Here is a 23,820-nt window from a genome sequence, read left to right as displayed (position 1 = left end):
AACGGCTGCAGGGCTGGCTGGGGTGCCCTGGGTGAACCTGCTGCTCACACAGAAATATTTCTGAGTAATGGCACTCAGTGGCCATTTAGTTTGGGCAGCTGCTGATCCTTGGCACAGATTGTTGGGAAGGTGGGACAGCAGAGAGAAAGCAGATGGAATTAATGGAAGTATGGAAACTGTTCAGAGGGAAGGAAAGCCAGCTCACTCTTTGTCCTCTATAGATGGAGGATTGGGGTCACAAAAGCTCCATGTGGGTTTAAGATCCTTGAGAACGGCAGTACCCAAAGGTACTCAGTCCAAAATGGAGTGGTGGATGAAGTCTGCCTTGAGTCTGAAATATCCATGGATCTCTAAAATCAAACCCCAAAGGTTTTGTGTTCAACTGATTCATCTCCATAGGATCTGTGTTCTGGAGGCTTTTTCTGTGGAAGTCTCCTGCTTGTATCTCAGGCTGAAACCAGCTGAGACAAAAGTAGTTGTTTTGGAGGGGTACTTTTTGTGTTTTTACCACTTACAGCTACACATTTGTATTCAAAAAAAAAGGTCAGAGGGTTGTGTTCATAGAAATATTTTTTAAATGTGTATCTCTGAGCTCTTCGAAGTCCAGAATAATAAAGAACAGAATTGTAGAAAAGGAGGTTTAGGGAAGATGAGGAAAAAAATGAATACATTTGTTTTTGGACTTGTTTTTGTGATCCACATCTGTTACATAGATGGAAGTTTTAAATCAAGCAAATGAAACCATACTGGAGTTCACCTTTGAGCACAGGGCAGAGGCAGAGATGGCTCCAGAGGTCCCTGTGCCACTGCAGCAGCCAGCAAGGGCCAGTGTCATTCTGGTTAAATTCAGAGCATGTTCTGACAGCACAGGCCCATCTGCTCAGCCTCTGCCTGAGAGCCAGGTCTGCACAAGTGACACAGAGATGCAGCTCCTGGTCTGCTCTGATGGTTTTGCCCCTTCAGATGCCTCCATGAATTTTTCAACTGCCCAAAAGTTTTCTAACAATATGAGAAAATGGGCAATGAATGCAGGGGGGTAGAAAGGCAGATTAAAAAAAGGAGGGAAAAAGCCAATAATGGATGGATGGATGGATGGATGGATGGATGGATGGATGGATGGATGGATGGATGGATGAGTGGATGGAGGGATGGATGGATGGATGGAAGGATGAGTGGATGGATGGATGGATGGATGGATGGATGGATGGATGGATGGATGGATGGATGGATGGATGGAAGGATGAGTGGAGGCTCTGCTGGAAAGGTCAGGATGTTACTGAGCTGGGGGTGGAAAGGCAGTGGTACTGATTGTTGTATCAATATTCACTGGGAGCCATGCAGATATTCTGATGGACCTTCAAATGTTTTTAGCAGTTGTGTGGTGTTTGCATCTGCCATGAAGAAGCCCCACTCATTCCTCATACCTGCTCCATGTGCCCAAAAAAGAGGCAGTGCCCTTCATTCATCCCTGTTCTGTGCTGCTTGGAACTCACATTCCAGTGTGGTGAATTCATTGTGTCTTACAGTGATACAGCCTGGCTGCACCAAACTGGCTGAGGGTAAAATATTTCAGTGCAGTGATTAGCACACCTTTGTTCCAGAAGGTTTCCTGCACAGGATATGATGTATAGATGACCTCAAGTAAAGAAGAAAAATGAATATTAATACATTATTTTTAAGGAGGGAAAGCACACATGGGAAGCAGAGTAACAGTTCTGACCCATAGTGGAGAGAGAAAATGTAGGACAAATAATTCAGCAGAAAGTTAGTTTTGGCAACTGAGAGAAGCAGAGACACCTGAGCAAAGGCCTTACAGACACTGACATGTGGGTGTTGCAAACTGAACCAGTGAAGAAATAAACCAGGGTAGGTGTAAATATGCAGGTTTTGTATGTGGAGCAATCAGTTTTGAGTTAAAGCTCAATCTCACCCTGCAAGCTGGGCAGGAGTTGGTGTGCACATGAGTTCAGCCTTCCGTGGACAGAAACAGGGGGAGTAAAGAGGACTCTGTCCCTTCAAAGCATTTGGGATGCACCTTGTGATGCTGGAGAATAAAAATAAGGAATTTCCAGGTATCACTATGATTAAATGAATGGAAGTAGTATGGTAGGGTTTTAATTTGCAGGTTAATTTTAAAAATGAAACAACAAATACAAAACTGCAGAGGTGGGGGAGGTTGGTTGCAGGGGTTTTGTTTGCTTTAGGAAGGATATTTTCTTTCCCCCAGTTTGGGCTACAGATGGATCTCATGGGATTTGCCTTCTGGCGTATGGGAGATATTCAGGCTTTCAGCTTTCATTACCACTTTGTTCATTATTGTGCCTTGAGGAGCTATAAATAACACATGGCTAATTTGTGAATATGGCACATTCCAGGGGATGTGTGTATTTTAACCAGGGCACCTTCTGACATTTGGTAATTGGTTTGTGGGTCTGTTATATAATTTCATGAGCATTAAGTTGCTAAGAGGAAAAAATCTAAATTTATGTGATCCAAAATCTGCCCTCATTGCACCCCTACAGCAGCTGTGCTCCTTCCAGGTGTAACTGAGGACAGATTTTAAGTCAACAAGCACATCAACTGACATCTGTTTTTTCATTTCTTGCAGTTTTAGTAAAGCAGTAGTTGCATTCCTCACAGCATCTTTCTTTTAATTAAAATTTTTCTGTCTGTGTGTGTCCAGCACTGAACAGCTCCTAAGGTGCAGGCAGATTTTGTCTGGTGAGAAATGAGGTTTTGTTGGAAGGTGCCTGTTTGTTATTGGGTGTGTTTTGGATGTTAGTTAGAGCATGTCATGTGGCTCTGGCATTTCTTCAGCTGAGCACTGAGAACATCTGCAGGCAGATGCTCATGTGCTGCCTCCCCTTAGCTCCCACCCCAAATTAGCTTTATTTCCAAATCCAGTTGGCTCTCAGGCTGTCTGGTAATCCTGCAGTCCTGGAGCCTGGGCATCAGGCCTTGGAGATGGGCTGGGGACTGATTTGAGGCTTTGTGTGAGAAGAACCTGTCTGAAATAACGGCACAGGACATGGATTAATAGAGAACAGTATCTTCCATTTTTGTATTACTGGAATCAAAAGTACAGAGCAACTGAACATTTCCCTGATTTCCAGGTTGAGTTGTCAGTGTTTGTTGTCTCCCCTGCACAAGAGAAGACACCTCTATGTGCATTCCCTGGCTGTGCCATTCCCAGCCAGGGAACGCTGCAGCCACAGCTGGGGCTGCCATTGCTGTCCCTGCTCCCTGGACAAAGGCGCCATGGGGCGGGAGCGGCTGCCGGGGAGCAGCCAGGGCACGAGAGCAGCTCCTGGCACAGTCCCTGCCTTTGTTCCCCAGCGCCAGAAACGGGCCCTGCTTCACAGCAGCTCTCTGCCCTACTCTGAGTCAGGCCTGGGTAATGCCACCATTTTGTGTCAGTTTGTGGGGCACTCCGCCATTTTGTGTGGGGCTGTGGGGCACTCCGCCATTTTGTGTTGGGCTGTGGGGCACTCCGCCATTTTGTGTCAGGTTCTGGGGTCACTCCGCCATTTTGTGTTGGGCTGTGGGGCACTCCACCATTTTGTGTCGATCTGTGGGGCACTCCTCCATTTTATGTTAGGCTGTGGGGGCACTCCGCCATTTTGTGTCAGTTTGTGGGGCACTCCGCCATTTTGTGTCGATCTGTGGGGCACTCCACCATTTTGTGTCGGTCTGTGGGGGCACTCCGCCATTTTGTGTCGGCCTGCGGGGTGCTGTGCCATTTTGTGTCAATCCATGGGGCACTCTGCCATTTTGTGTCAGTTTGTGGGGCGCTCCGCCATTTTGTGAGGGGCTGTGGGGTACTCTGCCATTTTGTGTTGGGCTGTGGGGTACTGTGCCATTTTGCGTTGGGCTGTGAGGCACTCCGCCATTTTGTGTCGATCTGTGGGGCACTCCGCCATTTTGTGTTGGGCTGTGGGGCACTCTGCCATTTTGTGTCAGGGCATGGGTTACTCCGCCATTTTGTCCAGCCATGGGATTAGTTTACCATTTTGTGTCAGGCTGTGAGTTACTCTGTCATTTCTTGTGTGGACAGAGGCTGGATAAGACTCAAGGGCTGAGGTGTCTCATAAGAGTCAGAACATCCTAGAGCTGCTTCTCTGGCTTCCTTTGGCCCTCCATGTGGTAATGTTATTTACAAGCGCGTTGTTCTACAGTTCCTGTAACTTTTGGACTAAATTTCTGGCACGTGAACAGCGAGTAACATGGCCTAGAAACTGAAGTGAGGTCCATAACCTGGGAGCCTGCTCAGATATTTGTGGGCACTGGGGACTTGTACCCTCCACCTTATGAGCTGTGGATAATGGATAAAATCAGACAACTGGAGGGATTGGGGGGGAGGAAAGAAGATCAACCTGGATCTGAAATTCTGAGGACTTCTATGTTTCTCTTACATTTTTCAAGTTCTTCTACTTAAGCAGTACAGTATTGGTGTATGTAGAGCTGATGCCTTGTAAAACAGAAATATGGCAGAAGTTCACGGAAACCTCGCAATTTCCTCTTCCTGATCTGAGTCTGGTTTTGTTGCAGCACGGATCCCATCATCCCAAGCCGCTGCACTGAGTGCAAAGGTGAGATTTGCCTGCCTGGCCAAATGTCCCCGCTGTCCCTGCGTGGCTCTGGCTGCCCTATGTGCTGAAGAGCAGAGCCACCTGTGCCTTGTTGTGACATTGGAAATGCCAAGCTCCTGCCATGGATGTTGCCATGTGTCACTGCAGCAGGGGTTGAGGCAGCTTGGGCTGAAGGAGGCTGGCTCAGACCAGGCAAGGCACCAACATTTTGCCTTTCCTTTCCAGAGCTTCACTTCTGCTGGCACGTTGGAAACCCTGAGAGGCTCCAGGTGGTATCTGCCTTGTGCAGAATGCTGCTGGAGCTGCAGGACATTTTACATCAGTGCATCAGAGCCAGGAGGAGGGAGGGAGTGCCTGGAACACTCGTGCTGTGGGGCAGGGACACAGGAGGGGCTCTCTCATTCCTACAGGCAAGGTGAGTGACTGCAGTGCTGTGCAGTATTGCCCAAGAGGAGTCAGAGTTACTTTCCTGTTGCTAGGTGGAGATCCTTGAATGTGTCTGGAGCCTGTGCTTGGGAACAAATGGTGTTTTTTCAGGGTATGATGGGGTGACAGCTTGCTGACCCAAGCTCCTGGCCTCTCCTGTTGAATTCTGGCCCTGCTGCCTTGGGCTGAAGTGTGCTGCAGCCCTGCCAGCAGTGTGTGAGGCCGTCAGCTCTCCCAGATCCTGGTCCATGTGGGCACGTGGGTCTCTTCCCAGAGGCTGTTTGTGCCAGGCAGGCAGGCAGGGGTTCCCTCAGGCTCCTGTGATGTGTTCCTTGCCTCAAGGGTGTCTCCTGCAGAAGGGGCTGCACTGCAGTGCAGAAGGGTCTTGTTTGGGGACCTTGGTGTTGTTACACGGGCTCTTGGCTCCTGCTCACAGTGCTGGGCTTGGCCTTTTAATGAGTCCAGAGAAATGCCAGTAAAAAAATCAATCTGGGTTTTTTCTTGAGGAAAAGGCAGTGTTGCTAACAATGCTTTGCAAGCAGTTTTTGTCAGTTTTTGTCATCTTTGAACATGTCCAAGCAGTCACTGAGGGGTTATACTGGGCTGGCTTCAGCTGTGCAATGCTGGAACTTGAAATACTCTGGGGTTTGGTACTTTTTACTGCATATGGCCATAAAATAGAGACTTTCCCATAAAGCAGGTTAGGGAGGATCTTTGATACTTCCATTCAAAGAACAGCTCTTCCAGAGGGTGAGCATTAGCAAGATGGTGGTGTCACATTTTCCTGACAGGGTTCTGCCTGAGCAGATCATTAGGGGAAAGGATCAAAGGCACTTCCTCCTGTTACATTTCACGCAGATGTGAGTGTGGCACTGGCAAACAAGCTCAAGTAGCAAACTCCACAGGAGGGGAAGCTCACTCCTCCCACACATCTGTCCTTTACATTTCCTTTCAGTGAGTCACAAACTTGTGGAGTTTCAAAGGAGTTATGTTTTAATCCAACTGCAAGGGCTGATATAGCTCTGATGAGAGACTTGGACATCAGAAGGGATGCTGGCTCCCCTTCATTGCTAAGGAGCAAGACCCAAATAGCATGTTAGACAATGAACTGTTTAATTCTGACTGGTTTTCCAGTAATCTCCTTGGTCTGGAATTGCTTTTGTTTTTTCCTAAGGGTTACTTATCTAAAAAAAAAAAATAAAAAATTGCCTATACATTTTTAGCCAGTGCAGTAAACCAGGAAATTTTACTTTTTAAATTTGACTAAAGTAGATTGGTAATTTATTTAATCCTAATTTATTCACGTAATTAAAAATTCTAAATGTTACCAAACTACAAGGCTGATTTAACATGTAAACCTCCTCTGCTCTGTGTCTGCTGGTAGGACACTCTGAGCTTTCTTCTCTGGATACAGAATATGTAGCCTAGAGCCCGAGGGCACAGGGAGCTCTTAGGTCCTGGTCTCAGGGTGCTCTGCAGGCAGGAAAGGCTCTTCCACTGCTGGATGAAATCTGCTGGACCTGTTGGATTGCCATCACTCACACTGATCTCAGAGTGGGAGCAGCTCCTTGTGCAGCTCAGAGACAGCAAGAGCTGTCCCAAGTTAAATGGTGTTACACAACAGGGTGGTAAGGCATGTATCCACAGTGCTTCTCAAACTTTTTACAGATCCTCCAGCACATCTGAAGCGTTTGACAGCAAAGAATAGGCAAGGGCAACAATGATTGATCCATATTTTTAAGAAAAAAATTGAAGCCATATTTCCACCAGGGCTTCGGACAGACATTGATGTATTTATGGAGAAAGAGCCCGCGAGCGCCAGCCTTGGCATCCCTAAAAATGTATCTGCTGCAGGAATTTACAGCTGGGATGGAAGATTCATAGCTGCTCCCTTTATTTATTGGAAACAGCTCTTGCAGCTGAGTAAAGGCATAAATATGAAATTAAATCACAAAAACTCCTTTGAAGTAGTGCTAAGGGTACTTTCTAAACCTGCGGGGTCAGGACAACTTAAAACTGATGTTGAAACACAATTGAGATAAAGAGCATTTACTGATCCATTATTCCATCCCTTTACAGCTAGCATGTGAAATCACAGATTATTGGGGATTGTGTGCTGTGTTCTTATAGGAAATGCTTACCAGTGAGGTTCAAGGGCAGCAGGTTAGATAGAGGTGCATCCATGAATTTCTGTCTTTGTGATTTATGGCTTTCAGTCACTGTAAAGTTATTTTTATTTTACCAGCACGTGGTGTGAGAGAACTTTATGTGCTCTTGAAAAACAGCAACAGGCTGTGATGGGTGTTCTCTGAGGCACAGACAGGGGTGTGAATGGCAGTGTTAGGTTCACGTTCTTTGTCCTTTTAGGTCACTGCAGGTATTTGAAGTGGCTGCAGCTCCATGGGCCAGGGACCATGGGAGAGCAGAGCAGGCAGGAGAAAGGGGCCAAACACAGCCCATCCCCAGGAGCAATTGGTGTTCATGTGTTAGTTTGGGTAATGATGATCCTTGGTTTCTACACAGCAAATTTTCATCTCCACATCTTGTAGCTCCTTATCTCAATTCTGCAGGTCACAAAACTGATTATTTACACTAGCAGCAGTAGTATAATTAGTGCTGATTATTCTCTGAGCTTTTTCTTCTTTAATCATCTGTTTAATTGGAACTAAATCCCTGTTTATCAAATAGTGTAGGTTTTAGCATCTGAAGACAGTGGATTTTGTTTAAGTCTTTCCACCGTGAACTCAGGCATTTTTATAAAAGCTTTGGCAATATTTCTGTGGGATTATACTGATTATAACTGGATCGGGGCTTGGCAATTTTTAGTATCTGCCCATTTGTCAAATGTTTTGATGTTATAGTGAGCACTTTCTTTAAAAGTCTAGGAGAAAGAGCTGAAGAATAAACAGGCTGGACACCCTTATAAATGAGGTGCCATATTTACACTGTTACTCCACAGCAGAATCCATGTGAGATGATGAGGGAGAATACCCTGAGGAGCAACCTGGAGAAGTTTGAATTGTCTTTAATCAGGAGCTGTCAGAATAAAAGCAAATACATGGAAGCAATGTGTGACTGTTTCTCAAAACATCTGAAGAAATAAGGACTGTACCATACTTGTGCACGAGGCGCTCTTTGTGTTATCACACATGTGGTTATGGACAGGACAGAAGAGAAGACAAGGAACACCTGGAGCAGTGGTGGAATGCCTAAGGAAGGGAAGCCAGTTGTGCTTGCTTCACCTCAAATCTCTCAGTAGGGCAGAAGCTGACAGTTCTTACCCTTCATTCAGCTTCTGCTGGGGCCTTCTGCTTCCTTCCCCTCCCCTGACCCCCACACACTGCTGTGAAATAGTTACTAATGATGATGAACAGGGTTTTTTTCTAGTTTCAACTCCCTCAGTATGAAGATCTTTCTCCTTCCGTCATTCTCTAACCACTTCAAAAGCCAATGTAATTCTTTGTCATTCACGAGCTCTGGGCATTTTGCCCAATGGGATCTTTTTTCCTTCCCCATCTTGGTAGCTGCAGCACATCTTGTCTCAGGGAAAGGAGCACAGGGGAGAAAAGTCCCCTCTTGATCCCAGCCCAGTGCTTAGGAAAGGGACCTGCTGCAGATCCTCACCGATTGTTTGTCCCACAGATTGGAACAGGAGGGGTTTGGGCTGTGCCAGGAACATTTCTGTGGCTGTAAGCCCAGTGTCCCCATGAGCTGCTGCAGCCAGTGAGGCTGTGCAGCCCCTCACACCCTCACTGTGTGCAGGGCTGCCCCAGGCCCTCTGCAGGCACTGCTGCAGCCCCTGGCCTTGGCCTGCCCAGCTGTGCATCTCCAGTGGGTTTGGGCTGCATTTAACCTGAGTGCTCAAGGTGTTCTCATGATTCTACAGCTAAAGATGTGCTTAATCCTTCCTCTGCGTGGAAAAAAAATCCTCTTTTTCACAGTGACTCATGTTGATTTAACATTACCATATGCTGTTGATTGCTTGTTTGAGTTGCATTAATGTAAAATGTTGTAGTTTGGTTTCAGTGACATTATGGAGTAGGGGTGGTGCATGATTTGTAATAGATGATGTGTGACTGCACTCCCTGCAGATTTAGCATGAATTAATTTTTACTAGAGGAGAAATACTTGCCTGATGAACAAGTTTCTAGAGAGAAAGTGCTCATTCTCTAGTCATGATCTTGTGCGCCTTTCCTTCTTATTTTCCATGACTGAAGCTCCATTCTTGGGTGTAATGCAAACTGAAGTCCCAGGCTGTGATTCCGTCCCAGTGCAATTCTGACTCTGAAGCTGGAGTTCACATTTCAGGCTGATGTCTCTCACCAGGTCACTGCAAAGAAAACAGGGAGCAGTGAGATGGGAAACAAGCAGGATGTGGTTCACCGGTGGCTTTTTTCTTCCTCCTGACCTTCCAAATCTGTGATGCTGCCAAGTTTTAAAGGACAAGCTGTGAGAGGCACCTAAAATGACATCATTAGATTCTATTAGCCTTTTAGATAATTTTTATAATATTTCTAACCTTTCCAATTGCAGTAAATTTACCTGGGCTTTGTTGTGCTTTGAGATTTTTTATTAGATTTCACATAAAACCATGTTAACTTCCTTGGTTCTGTTTGTCCCTGCTACAAACAGCATTTCATGGTCACCTGTTGTGCTCCTTCCCACAGCTGGCAGCCTGTGAAACACGGTGGGAGAAAAAAGTGTTACCAATCTGTCAGCCTAGGAAAGGCAAAAATAAGAGAACTATTGATTTTTTGACATCATTGGAATCAGTAATGGATCACTTCCTTGTGAGAAATGACCTGTCCTGGTCCTTTCCAATCCTGCTACTTTTGTAATGAGTTTTTATTAGGTAACCTATTTTCTGTAAATTATAGCCCAGATTTCTCAACAGATAGCAAACCATCTTCTCAGTAAGAATACCCATTTAATTTCTTATTTCCACTTGGAAAAAATGCACTTTGCAGTAAAGTAAGAGTTGTAAGGGAAGTGATATTTAGAACAGAATTATGGATATAAAAATGTTCTTTGCAAACCTTGGTTAGGTTTTCTTCCTTGTGGTACAAAGTTCAACTTGAACCTATTCTCAAATCTTCCCCGTTTAGGGCTTGATGGCAAAGTCCACTGGTGAGGTGGTGAAGACACATTACTGGGTTTGGTTCTGTCTCTGAGGCTGATGGGTTTTAGCTGCCTGTGACTGTTTCTGCATTCCTTTGTGTCTTCCTATGATTTTACAGTTTAGGTCACTGGATTTCTCATTGGGGATGGAGGTGTTACATTGAATACTTTCGGCTATTTTTGTTCTGCCTGGTCAAATACTTCACTAAACCTCTGTTTTCTAGTCCTTTCTGGGTAGCCATCAGAGCACTGAGAACGATTCTGCTCAAAATTCCAGCATTTAACCATACCTGACAGAAGGACAACTTCTAAAAGTGACATCAGAGGGATTTGTTCTCAGCCTCTCTCTAACCTAAAAAAAATCCTTTTACTGTTCTCCAGATAATTCTGGCATTACACACAAAAGTGGTCACATAAAAAGCACGTTGTGTTTTACCAAAGGTGCAGCATCTTTTTGTGATATAAATGTGCAGTTTAATGAGAGAGCCCTGCAATAGGATCAGCCCCATTAATTTGTAGAGCTGTGTTCTGTAGATTGTCAGCTCTGGCAGAGAAGTAGAACAGGTTTAGAGCTGATCTTTCAGCTGCACACCACATCCCTTAGGCTTAGTGCTGGTATGAATAACAAAAGGTTTGGTTATGAAAAACAAAAGGTTTTAGTTGTTGCTTTCAATCAACTATACCCTGATTACAAGGAATATTTGGCATTACACAGAAACTTCATACACCACCTTCTCTCAATGCCTCAGAGCTTGGGATTTCATTCTTTCAGTTGTTCTTATTGTATGTGTAAGGGGAATCATGTAAATGGTGAGTTCAGCTTTGATCCATATTGGCTGTGGGATCAACATCTCCTTCCCTCAGTTCCCTATTTCAGCTCATCCAACTGAAAACGTTTATTCCTCAGCAGAGCAGAGTAACCAAAGCCCTCTGAGTCTGTGCAGGCACAGCTGGCTTTGTACTTCTGCCCTGGGCTCAGATATTTTGGGATGTGTTAATGTTTTATGGTGTTAAAACAATTTCTTTATCTGATGGGATTCCTGTAGGATATCCTGCAGGATAATAATTAGGCTGGGTAATTCATCCAATCACTGCAGGGCTAAAGAAGAAAAAAAGAGGATGCAGTTACTGAGCAAGGCTCCATCCTGGGCAGTGCTTGTGGATGGCTCCAGGAGCATGGCAGGATTCAGGGGCCCACAGTAGCAAAAAGTGAAGCATGCCACTGAAATCTTATTCCATGTTTCTGTAGGGTTTTGGCACAGCTTTAATGTTTTAATTGAAAGGACACCCTAAGTGTGACACAGGGAATTGCTGCTGCTGAATTTTCATGTTATCCAGAGGGTGCCAACAAGGGATATGGAACAGATGCAGTGTTCTCAGAGTAGATGAACCAAGAGAGTAAAACTTTATTAAATACTAAAATATTTTGTATAACAAAGCTAGTTTTGTGCAGTTAGGAAGTCCCAGCCTCTAATCCCCACTACCGAGAGGCTGAGGAAGAATTACCAGATGAACAGCCAATTCTCAGTGTGAGAGAATTCTGGGGTTTGTGTATTTGCACCCGACTCGTGTGACCTCTCTGATCAGATGCAGAAACTCCCATGCACTGAAGGGATTTGGTCCTGCCCTGCCCTCCCCTGCCCTGCCCTTTCCTCTCCCCTGTCCTGTCTGCCCTCCTTAGGGCAGGAGCTGCCACTTAAACCCTGCCCAGGGGGATTTGATCCTAAGGATCCTTCATGCCCAAGAGCAGGGAGAGGAGAGTTCCAGCCTTGAATGAAGTCACGGGTGAACAACTGTGCAGGGGGACTCTGCCATGGTTTTAGAAGAGAACAGGATTGTTGGGTGTGACCTTTACAAAATGGACACTGGGGATCAAATTAAGGAGAGCTGCCAAGGGCAGTGCAGCTCAAAGGGTGACCCTGGCCCATGGCTGAGGGAGGGAGGGTCAGGCAAGAGCTTCCTGAGCACGTGAAGGGGGAGATGTGATGCCAGAGGATGAGAAAGGTCAAAATAATGCATCACTTGAGTTCATGGCTGCCTGTGCTGAAAGAACAGAGCCTGGTCCCGTGCCCATGGATATTCAGAGCATGGATTTGGTGCAGCTCCTGGGAGAAGCTGGCACTGCCCTGGGACTGCTCTGCCTCGCTGCAGGAATGGTCCTCACACGGGCTGGCTCCAAGCTGAGCACTGTCCCCTCAGTGTGAGAGGTGAGGAGCAGCAAAGAGTCCCCTCTGTGCCTCCCTGCGGGCAGCACCACTGATCCCAGCACAGGAGCACAGGCTCTGCTGCCAGCTCTGCCACTGGCAGTTTTCCTGAAAGGCTGCAGCTGCCTCAGAATTCCTCACTGGAAAGTGTCTGAAATGTAATGCAGCAGCTCTGCTGCTCTGTAGGCTTGGTTAGCACCACGTGTTTTTGTATCCCATCCTAACAAGATAAAAGAGGTTATGGATGAGCAAGGAGAACGGCATAGAGGGTTTTATGTAGCAGTTGTTAAAATTAGTGCTCCTACTTCACAGAAATTTGTAACAACCATTTTCTGTGTGTTCCACATTCCTCTTCTTTTTTCCCCTCTCTTTTGTACACCGCAAAGCAACAAACGCTCCTCTCCCTCTTGCCATTTATCTTCTCCTTCCTTTTTCTTAAGGGATAGAAGAGAAAATGCAAAAAAGATTTATGAAAAGCAGAACATCCTTTGAACATTGTGCATTCCATTAAACCCAGTAGAACCAGGGAAAAATCCAAAATATTGTCAATTCTGAGGTATCACCCCATCTTCCTTTTTGAATTAAAGGACATATCCAGATCTACTGTCTCTCCTTTTAGCAGAGCTGGAACTTGGGAGAATATGTTTGGAACCACCAAGTCTCAGGGAAATCTACAGATTTCAAAGCCCTCATCTCTCAGGAGTTTGTGCCTGAGCCCATGACACAATTTGATCTTATTTTTGCCAAAGGACTTCAAAAATTTTAGATTAGAAGCTTGATGATTTATATCCTGATATTTTTTCTCCAACAGCATCAATTGCTTCAAGTTTCTGAACCTGACAGAGCAATGAGTCATTTATTTTTAAACATAAATAGGGAGAAGCTGTTTTTTAGCATTTCTATTTTCTTCTCCAAAAGGCATGTAACATCAGAACATCTGGACAAATGCAAATCATTTCCATCTGAGCACAAGCTGAAATTTGGCATTCTCAGGCAGATGACGTTAATCCATCAGCATTCACCTACTGCCTTATCAACACATGTAGGCACTTCTGGTTTGGAAAAGCTTCATTTTATCACTTGTTGAATGCTTGAAGCTGAACTGCTCTTGCTGAAGAAATTGTTTCTTGGATTCATGGATTCTGACAGTAACTTCAAAAAAAAGTGATCAAAAACCCCTGACCCACCTGTGGGTGCCTGCTGTGCCACACAGACCCTGGAAGTGGCCTAGAACCAGCAGAATGGTGCATTTCAAGGAGTCAGAGTTGATACTGGTCATCACACACTGAGGTTGCATATGAAGCTCATTAGGAATTAATACTCAAAGTTTCCTGTTTAGCAAAAATTGTAGTTACTCAACAGACGCATTTTGTTTCCTGTTGGTTTTAAAATTAGCTGGTTTGTTCCTGAGAAGAATTTCCTCTTCTTTATTTGCAGAAGTGTGTATATCTTTTTTAATCAGCCAACACACGTATTTGTCTTACAGACAAATGCATTATGTGCTACATATTTCATCACTGAGTGGCTGCCAGAGATGCATTTCCATATCTACTCCTCATGAATCAGCAGAACACCTCTATAAATCTTCACTCCCTATAAAACTTTTTTAATAGAGGTGTACCCTCATTCTGATGTTCTATAATCAGCTTTGTCAGAGACACTGTGGGCCCTCTTTCCTTAAAATATTGGCTTACTAAAGATTTCAACCACTATTTATAAGCGAGAGAGGGAATCCACATCTTCTATCTAAACTCATTAAAGGATGGACAGATGTTCATAGGTGGAATATTCTGGCAGAAGAATGACTCCTTTACAGCAGTCCATGTAATTAAAGAGAGGATGAGCATTGGTAAAAACATCATATCCTTCCTCTCCTCTCCCACTCAGTGCAGGAAAGTGAGGAGTGATAACAGCTGGCAAAGCTGTATTCCCTAGCTGGGCTGGCACAGACAGCTGGGTCAGCTACAAGGAACCAGAACCAGGGGCTCAAACAGCCACAGCAGGGCCTGGGACACAGAGCCTGGAAGAGGAATAGTCAGCTCAGGAATGGGTGCTGGGACACAGAGCCTGGGAGAGAGGCACAGTCAGCCCAGGAATGGGTGCTGGACACAGAGCCTGGAGAGAGGCACAGTCAGCCCAGGAATGGGTGCTGGGACACAGAGCCTGGAGAGGCACAGTCAGCTCAGTAATAGGTGCTGGGACACAGAGCCTGGAGAGGCACAGTCAGCACAGGAATGGGTGCTGGGACACAGAGCCTGGGAAAGAGGCACAGTCAGCCCAGGAATGGGTGCTGGACACAGAGCCTGGAGAGAGGCACAGTCAGCCCAGGAATGGGTGCTGGGACACAGAGCCTGGAGAGGCACAGTCAGCTCAGGAATGGGTGCTGGGACACAGAGCCTGGGAGAGAGGCACAGTCAGCCCAGGAATGGGTGCTGGGACACAGAGCCTGGAGAGGCACAGTCAGCTCAGTAATGGGTGCTGGCATGGAGTAATCCCAGCACTGTAATGCACAGTGTAGGACAGCAAGAGGGAGGTGGGCAGGATGGGAAAGGCAGCACCCAGAGCTCTGTGGTGGCAGGACTGCCATGGATTTTCTGTGGGCATTGATGTGTCTGTAACTCACCGGGTCAGGCACACGAAGAGCGTCGGTGTGGGCACTGCTCCCTCCAGCAGACGGCCCAACCAGTCTGAGAGTCACTGCTTAAACAAGTCTGGTTGTTGTTTTCAGCAAGAGGCCGTGCTGCCTGCTCCAAAGGAAACAAAGGAGCCTACAGGTTCCTGCTTGAAGTTATTCCACTTACTGGCATATGGAATAATAAAAGAAACACTCAATGCCTTAGGGCAAGAGCAGCATCCCAAATAGACTTTAAGTGACAAACAAATTGGAGCAGACACTTGTATCCACATGAGTCTAATGGTACTTACCTCTGACAGTAAATGCACAGAATTGCATCTGGCTGAGAAAGTCCCTGGGGGCTGGCAGTAACTGGCAGGTGGAGCAGGACTCAGAGGAGCACCACTGCTCCATCCCACTGGGCTTTGGATGTCTGCTTGTGCCCACAGCAGGAGGGAATGCTGGGGGCTCAGAGCAGCTGCTGGCAGGTGTGGTTTTAGGTTATTTTCAAGGCATGGTATCATCTGTTACCTTCTGCCATTCTTCTCCTTGAGCCACTTCAGTGGCTGTTCTGAAAGAACTGCAGTGCCAGTTCTGGGTTAAATCAGGCAGAAGTGCTTTAGGTGTCTGCATTTGCCACGCTCATTTCACCTCAGCCTTCTATGGCTCTTTTCCAAGCATGTCCCACACTTCCCTAGCTCTGTTTAGTCTGGGAAAGGTGTAAGAAAATTAGCTGGAGGTCATATGGCTGCTATCCATGCATAACTAATTCTTTATGGGAACAGATGTGAGTTGCAAAGAAAGTGAATGTCTGACTTTCCAAAAGGTTTGATGGAAATCTGTCTGGGAACAGCCAGAGCTGAGTACAGGACCTACAGTGAATCTTTGCTCACTTCACTGAAGACTGTGAAAGTGGAAGTGCCATGTGCCAATAACATTAGTCAAACCAACCTGGATCTAAAATCAGATGTCTGGGTGTGATCCATCCTTTTGTCTGGAACCTAAGGAGGTGAATGCAAGTTTCCTTTGTCTAAAGCTGGCACAGCCCAGAACAGCTGTACTGGGAATATATTTCTGTGTCACAGAAACATAATTTCCATAGGTGTGATGAACAGTGCTGACAATTTGCTTTAGTAAGCCTGAGGAGTTTGAAGCATGTAACTGATCCACATGGTTGGATTTCTCTGGTGTACACTAAATGCAGGTGTCAGGTTTGGTGGTGTCTGGGTGCTGTGGTGATGGGTCCTTCAGAAGTGCTGAGAAGTTGACAAAGTTGGGCTGAGCTGATGCGTTTTGTGTTATGAGCAGCTGGATGAGCCCTGAGCACCACAGCCAAGTGATTCATTTCTGAACGGTGCTGAAAAGAGAGGGGGGTGCTTGAATAAATCAGTGGTGATCTTAATAAACTGGGAGCTTCTGGGTACTAAATCTGTCTGCATCTGATCTGAATTGCAATTACCTGTCAAAAAGTCATCCATCATTGCAAGTTCCAGACAAACTTTCTGGCAGCAGATGTTTCAGGGAAGCTGTTCGATGTGGGAAGTTCGTTGTTTGGTGTGCAGCATGCCCAGGAACAAAAGCCAAAGCAGAAAACATTTCCCAAGTAACAGCAATAACTTCTGTGCCACACCAAAGCCGAGTTTATTGGTGAATGTAATTTGTAAATGTGGATTTCCAGCATAAATCAGTCAGTGAAGCACTACTCATAATTCAGCCCATCTCAGAGAGATGCAGTAATTCAGTATTTGTGTACTTGTGACAGCAATGCTGTTTCTAATCACTTTAAATTCAGCATTATTGAATCCCCTCTTGGGCTATAGCACAAACTGAGGCTCAGTTTGGTGCCTGCCAAACAAGCATGGAGTGTTCCAGCAGCCAGGCTGTGGGGAGAGCTCCAAGAGATTTGGAGCCCAGAGGAATGTGTCACACTCCCTCAGGGCTGTGGGCAGCAGCTCTGGGGCCACCGGTGCAGTCCACGTCTCTCCCACCAAAACCCAGAAGAAACTGGGCGGGAGGGAAATATTTGCCTGCCCCTTGATATGGGTTCATTGACTCGCTGTCATAAGAGAAAGGGCTGGGTGTGGGCTGTGTGAAGGATTTCAGTTCAGGGTACCCAAACTCCAGTGTTTCACTGACACCCTCCCACCATCTGACACGTGGCTGTCCCTCCTGTGGCAGGAAGGCAGCACAATGAACATTTCTCTGCAGCCATCAGAGATTGTCACACGCCACTGCTATTTCTCACCTCAGCGTGCACCTTGAAAATGACCTCTGGGGACAGGCTGGACACTTGATGAGAAGATTGCTGTCCCAGCCAAATAATACCCCAAAAGCTGTTCCACTGTCACCTCTATCAAACCCTCCCTTCACTTTGCAATTATAACAGCAGAATCCAGTGCTCTTTTCAATTTCCATTATATCAGGAATTTCCTTGGCACATTTTCCTCCTCTCTGTGGTACTTTAGATCCGTGTTTCATTAAAAGCTGTTCCTAGCGTAAGTGGGAGCAATTCACTTGTGAAGAAACTGCTGACAGATGGATCCATTTATCTCTTAGGCACGGTGTGCTGGGCTCCTTACCTTGTCACCTGTGCCTGCTGTTTGAGGATCCATCTTCTGTGTGGGTGGCTCAGAGAGCCCCGGCCTCAGGAGCTGCACCAAAGGTGCATTCCCAGCTCTGGACTATGGATGGCTGCCAAAGGTTTGGAAAAAACCTCCTGCTTTGCCCTACTCCTCTCATGCATCAGTGCCCAGTGGCACATTTTCTGCAGAAATCAGGGGATGTTTGCTTATTGCTTGTCCTCTCTTCTCCTTCATTTCCCTGTTATTTATTTCCTTCTGTTATTTAGCTCAAAAGGGCTGTGGGTACTTTGTGCACATCACTTCTCAGGCCTGGGACAGGAGATTGTGTCCCCTCCAAGGGGTTTAGTGCCTCAGCCCTGGCTCCAGGGCCATCTGTGCACGCCCCTGTGCCAAAGGCACGGAGGAGAGCCCAAGAACAGGGGATAAATGGCTGGCTGCTGTCCCAGGGCGCTGCAGGGGTGCCCAGGTCCCTCCTGTTCTAAGGGAGGATCACGTGTGTTTCAGGCCTGCATGCATCCCATAGTTTAATATTGCTAAGGCAGCTGTGACCTCAGCACAGAAATGCCGTGAGATGGAATGGCAGAAGCCAGACAGAAGAAGGACAGCTTAAAGCAGCCTCATTAAAATGTATTCTTCTCAGTTTGGAAAAATAATGAGAACCAGCCCTTGATCCATTTTCCTGAAAGCAGGGATGAAATGCTTTAGAGGCCAGTTTCATTCTCATTAGTAGTTTTTTCATTAAGAAGGACGAAAAATGTCTAATGTGATAACTATGAAGGAATGCAGAGTCATTTTCATTATGACCATGAACATTTGTTTGTGGCATAAAATCACCCTTAGGCAGGAAAGCCCTCTACTATTGCACACATACACTTGGTTCTTTCAGCTGTTGTTTCACACCCTGCTGTTAAGAAATGCCTCCTTTAGGTGCCTCACTAAACAAGTCCAAATGCCACAGACCCAACACGATGGGATTGTACTTCTGTCATTGTCCATTGTAAACTCCTTTCATTGGAGACAGCAAATGTGCACTTGAGTCATTCCAAGGAATCCCAGCCCCTCCACGTCCTTAAACTCCATATTAATATCTGCAGAAAGCAATTTAATCCATCTTTCCTTCACACCCCACACAATGAAAAGACAAAAATCCCAGTTTGAATTGCATTAGCCTTCGGGTCTTCCTAAAGATAAATAATGTTGCCTGCAGGTTTACAATAGGGATTAAGTGTCTGCACTCTGAATAACTCTGGCAATAAATTAAAGGAAGGGAGGCACAGCCTTCAGCTCTTTTCTGGGGCATCATTTCACACTGTGATTTTTACACAGCACTTATGTTCCACCTATGTTTGAGGACAAAATACAAAATGGTTTCAGAAAATATCTTCCCTTGCTCTTCCTTTTTCCACTTTCTTAATCTAAATATGACCTTTTTTTTTTTTTCCAGCTCCCTCAGAAGGGTGAGGCTGGGGAGTGGTATTCCACATGGAGCTGCTGCTTTGTGGCTCTCCTTGTGGCTCCCAGCTCTGCACAGATCCATCCCCTCTGCTGTGGTGAGGTCCTGATTTGGGCTGCAGCCAGGATGGTCCCCTCCTACCTCGGGAGAATATCCACAGCTTAATTGTCAGCTCTGTGCTCAAGGTATGAATGTTCCTGTCTGAGGGTAGGGGTCTGAACATCCAACCAACATATTCACATTTTTCTTAAACAAAAGGTTGAATGGATACTGGCAAGAAGAAGCTGTATTTAATTTTAGGACAGTAGTGTGGGTTCTACTTTTTGAACCAGCAGATCACCTGTGGTCTTCCAGATCTCCAGACTTTCAGTGGAAAAGAAGGCACACTGTGAAGCAAGGAAGTGTTTCCTTGCACAGTGTTTAACTAGAGCAGGCAGCTGTTTGCTTACACGTGGTGTATTTTTACCCTTGTGGTTTTGTGTCCTCTCCTAAAATCAGCAAGGCTGAGGATTGATTCCAAATATTTCACTCCCTGTTGGCTTTGACATGTCTGGTGGTTTTTTCCTCCCCTCTGACTTTCCTTGAGTTTAGATGTATGATTGGAATTATCCCTGTTTTGCTCCACATTATGACTAAGAAGGCTTTTAATATAAACACCTGAGCACAAAAAATCGAGATTAAGAAACCGTTCCACTTGAATGAAAGCATTATGGCTCCTGAAATGGGATACCTGAGGTCTGAGATACCTCAGCTGTAGGAATCACGTTCTGATAATTACAAATCCTGTAGGAAATTTCACAATTAATTGTTGCTTCTCACTGAGAGCTGTGTAGTGTTTGCCTGCCTGTGTCATTGAGCTCAGGCTGCTCCCAGGGCCCATGAGCCATACGAAACAAGGGACAGCAGCTCAAAAACAGTAAAAAAATACTTGGTGTGATTTACCAGCCTACTTGGAAACAGAGAGCAGAGTTCTGTTTAGCTTTATGGCAGAGGAAGAGAGTTGGTTTTTGGTCTTTGAAAATATATATGGCTCTGATTTAGCATTCAAGGTAATAAGCAGCCCTGGCTGTAGCAAAGAGAATTTGTAGGATATCTTTTCCTGGGTGTCTAAAATGGAAACCGAGTCACTACCACTGGAAGACTTTTCCTTAGCTAGATGCAGCCTTTCCTCTTTCCCTGTTTCCCGTTCGGGCAGGGAGCAGCAGTGCTGCAGCCGTGTCTGTGCCAGGAGGTGTCGGGTTTTCTCTGCTGTTTGAGGGGCCTGGAAAGGCCCGGGGTGGCCTTGGGGCAGCCCGCGTATCGAAGGACGAGAAGAGGCTTCAGTTCTTCTTTCGGTTTTTATGTTTATTAATTGTTTATCTAAAAGATGTTCTTTCAGCCGAACAGAGATCTGCTCAGCAGTCAGCCATGAGCACACTCCCCTGCCCTCCGGGCAGCCACCTATCTTTATACCCATTGTTACGTGTACAATATTTATCATTTTTCCCCAATACCATTTATTCTTATTGCTGGGTGCACTTTCAGTAATAACCAATCCAAAGGTGCCACCATCACCAAAGAAGATGGAGGAGAAGAAGAAGAAGAAGAAGGACAGGACACACCCCAATTCCTCCATCTTACTTCTCTAAACCCCCCTGTACAGAAATCCTAAACCCTGTATCTCACCTTCTAATTAGCTAATCCCTTCACCATTCACCCCGGTGAAGCCCTCATCCTTGTCGTCTCCTGTGCAGGATCAAAGTCCAGCCACCAGACACTTCTGGCAACATTCCAGGACTCCCGAGCCCCCCAAGGTGGTCTCGGTGGCTCGGCACCTCAGGACTGAGATCCTGAGATCCGACAAGGAGGGGCTGGCACCAGTCCCCGTTCCCCTGCACGTCTGCAGCTTGAGCCTGGCACTGTGCGCGCCCCGGGCATGGATCCCTGGGCTCCCACAGCCAAGCTCCGGCCTCGCATTCCCGCCCCAAGAGGTGCCAGCGGATCCCTCCCAGCCAAGCCTTCTCCCAGAGGCACTGGGGCAGATTTCCCTGCGGGAAGGGGACACTGGGGCTGGCACAGGGCTCAGCAGAGGCTGCTGCTGGCACTGCTGTGGGGGCATTGCTGCCCAGCAGCGTGTGGGAACAGCTGCTGCTGAGGCTCCCTGGGTGTCTCAGTGCATTCCTGACAGGGCCATGGGCATGGAAAAGGAACTGTTCTGTGGGCTCAGAAGGAGCATCCCCTCAGACTCATCCCTTCAGGTTTGACAGTGACAGCTGCTAAGGGAGAACAGGACTGAATAATGCAGAAATCACTTTGGCACATCTGGGAAAAAAGCCTCTGTGCTTCTTTCCCTAAATGCTGCAAACAGCTGGGAACTGCAGCTGTCTGAAAAACTTCATCTGATTTCTATAAAGAATTTTGGTTGTTTTTTTTAGATAATTCCCAAAGTGAGATTTTTCAGTTTTGAGGTGGTGCTGATTTGCAACAAATGCTATTTAAAAGCCAGAGAGACGGACACTGTAAAGGGTAAAAAACTCCACACAAGCAGAGTTCACTGAAAAATGCCCAGAATTAAGGAGGGACCACACCCTGACAGAGAGAGCCTTGCAGCAGCACTTTCCAACACCTCCCTTGGCCGATGTGCCACAGGAGCTGGAAGCCATCACACCCAGTGACACTTGCACCCTTCACTTGGAAGGGCACAGTCACTTCAGTGCTCGTGGTTTCATGGGATCAGGAGGGGACTGTCCCCTGGCACCCCATGGATGTCATGAAGCCACGTGAGGATCTCTGCTCTGTCCTTGTAACCACAAACTGGATTCATATTGAGTTGAGTCTTAAAGTTCTTACAGCAGTGCACCCATATGGAGATAAATGGCTTTAAATGCACCCTGAAGCAATTGTGGAAATTTCTATGCAAAGGACTTATTTGTATGAAATTGTTATTCATGTGAAATGGTGATAAAGCTCTGAACATAAACTGGAATTCAAAAACCTTGGCTTTTGGCTGCCTTTCAGGAAAGGCATTTAGTTTTCACCCTGCCCTTGATAATCCAGAATGAAAATCTAAGTGAAATGGAAGGGTAGCTGCCATGTACCACCTTGCCTTGGTTGTGGAAGTTATTTTACATAGTTCTGGGAATTCTAGCACAAGTTGCCATCATCTCTTCACGCTCTCATTTATAAACCCTTGCCCAGTAAGGTGGCAGTGGGTAGATCCTGAGAGCAAGGCCTGAGGCAGCTTGTTCTGGCAGGAGCACAGGCTGGATGGGCAGGGCTGTTTGCAGAGCTGGGTTTGCCTCTTCTCCCTCAGTTCTGCCTTCATCCCCTCTCCTTGAACTGCCTGACCTTGGGAAGTCTGTGCTGTGCTGCCTGTCCAAAGAGCAGGTTGCAAACTGACAGGGAGAGACAAACACCACTGGGTATCAATGGCTCAGTCAGTGCTTGGCCTTAGGGCTGGCTCTGCTGCCTTGTGCCCGCAGCTGGCACTGGAAATGATTCCCTGTGAGCCTGCAGAGAGGTGCCACACATGGGCCATGCCCCTAAGCATGGCTGTCTCTGGGCTCTGCCCACTGGCAGTTAAAACTGACATTAAAATTAGAGATAAACAAAGTGCACAGAGGTGCTGGGGGAAAACCTCCCCTTTTCACCTTCCTGTGGGGTGCAAGTGAGTTTTTGTCTTTGAGCTTTTGGGCTAAGGATAAATGGATGATTCTCTCCCTTCCTTGCTTTTCCTCCAAACAAGGACAAAAAATTGCTCCCTTGAATTCCAGTTCAAATTAATGGAAGTCTGGGGGAGAGGAAACAGACAAATCAACAAGGAAATGTTTTATATTTGGGGTTTTCTTTGCATCTCATGGCAGGTGGGTCTGGTGTGTTTTACAGCTGCCTTCTGAAATGAGTCTGTTACTTTGCCATTCCTTTGTAAGAGAGCAGCAGTGCTGAATCTTTATCATATTGATCATTCCCCAGGCTTTCATCTGGGGCCTGGGATAATACACAGTGTTGTTATTGCCTTGTTATTTTTCATTTGTATCCTATTGATTTGCTGCCAGGAACTCACAGGTCAATTTGCAAAAAGATAGGCTATGATTTATTTTATCTAGAAGATGATGCCACCATGGGAATGCTTTTCCAAGGCTGGCAGGGCTTCAGGTTTGCTTTGTCTCCTCTCAGGATTGCAGCACATTCCCAGATGGGTGGGATCCCACCTGGATTCCCACCCAGAGTCTCTGTGAGTCTCACGGAGCTCACGGGGGGAGTGGCTGCACAGGAGCCCACACTTCAACTGGAGCTGCACCCCCAGGGAATGGCTCTTCCCTCACAGAGTCAGTGCAGCTGCCCTGGTGTCAGAGGGAGGGAGGGACGGAGACACTTTCTGTGTCTGACCACACGGAGCCACCGAGGCTGAGCACCCCCGGCTGGCAGGTGCTAAAAACAGACATGGAAAGTTATTTGTGAAGGATATTTTTGTTTGCTCTGCTAACATCAGCTCACTACCAAGGAGTAGAAGCCCAGTTCCCAACAACTCTGTGCACAGGAGCCCCCCCCCTTGGAAACAAGACAAGGACTCAAATTCTCCTCATCTTCATGTGACTGAGCGCTGTCAGATTGTAGCTACTGGGAAAGCAAGGACTATAAAAGTGTGTGAAACTGCACTTTAATTCCTGCAGTACAAAACTCCTGCTGCATAATTTACAAGGGGTTGGTTTTTAATTACTCCACACAAGATGTGCTGGCTGATGTATCCATACACCGTGTTGTGTTCTATTATTTTTCCCTGGAACCCATCCAGGTAAATCAAACCCGCAGTGAGGGACTCCCAGTCCATGTTCTTTTACACTGCATTGAAATT

At 46.4% G+C, this 23,820-nt stretch overlaps 1 long non-coding RNA gene across 1 annotated transcript in view; it reads left to right on the top strand.

The window, feature by feature from the left end:
* LOC113460244 (uncharacterized) overlaps window positions 1–23,820 on the top strand; it is a 42,194-nt gene that overhangs the window by 15,915 nt on the left and 2,459 nt on the right. Inside the window, exon 4 of the long non-coding RNA XR_003382033.2 lies at window positions 18,978–19,171. This is a non-coding gene — a long non-coding RNA (uncharacterized LOC113460244). The remainder of the gene's footprint in view (window positions 1–18,977; window positions 19,172–23,820) is intronic.

Source organism: Zonotrichia albicollis, chromosome 5, assembly GCF_047830755.1.
Source record: "Zonotrichia albicollis isolate bZonAlb1 chromosome 5, bZonAlb1.hap1, whole genome shotgun sequence".
NCBI classification, from domain to species: Eukaryota; Metazoa; Chordata; class Aves; order Passeriformes; family Passerellidae; genus Zonotrichia; species Zonotrichia albicollis.
The sequence above is the reverse complement of the archived record's forward strand: the minus strand, read 5'-3'. Positions and strand labels throughout refer to the sequence as shown.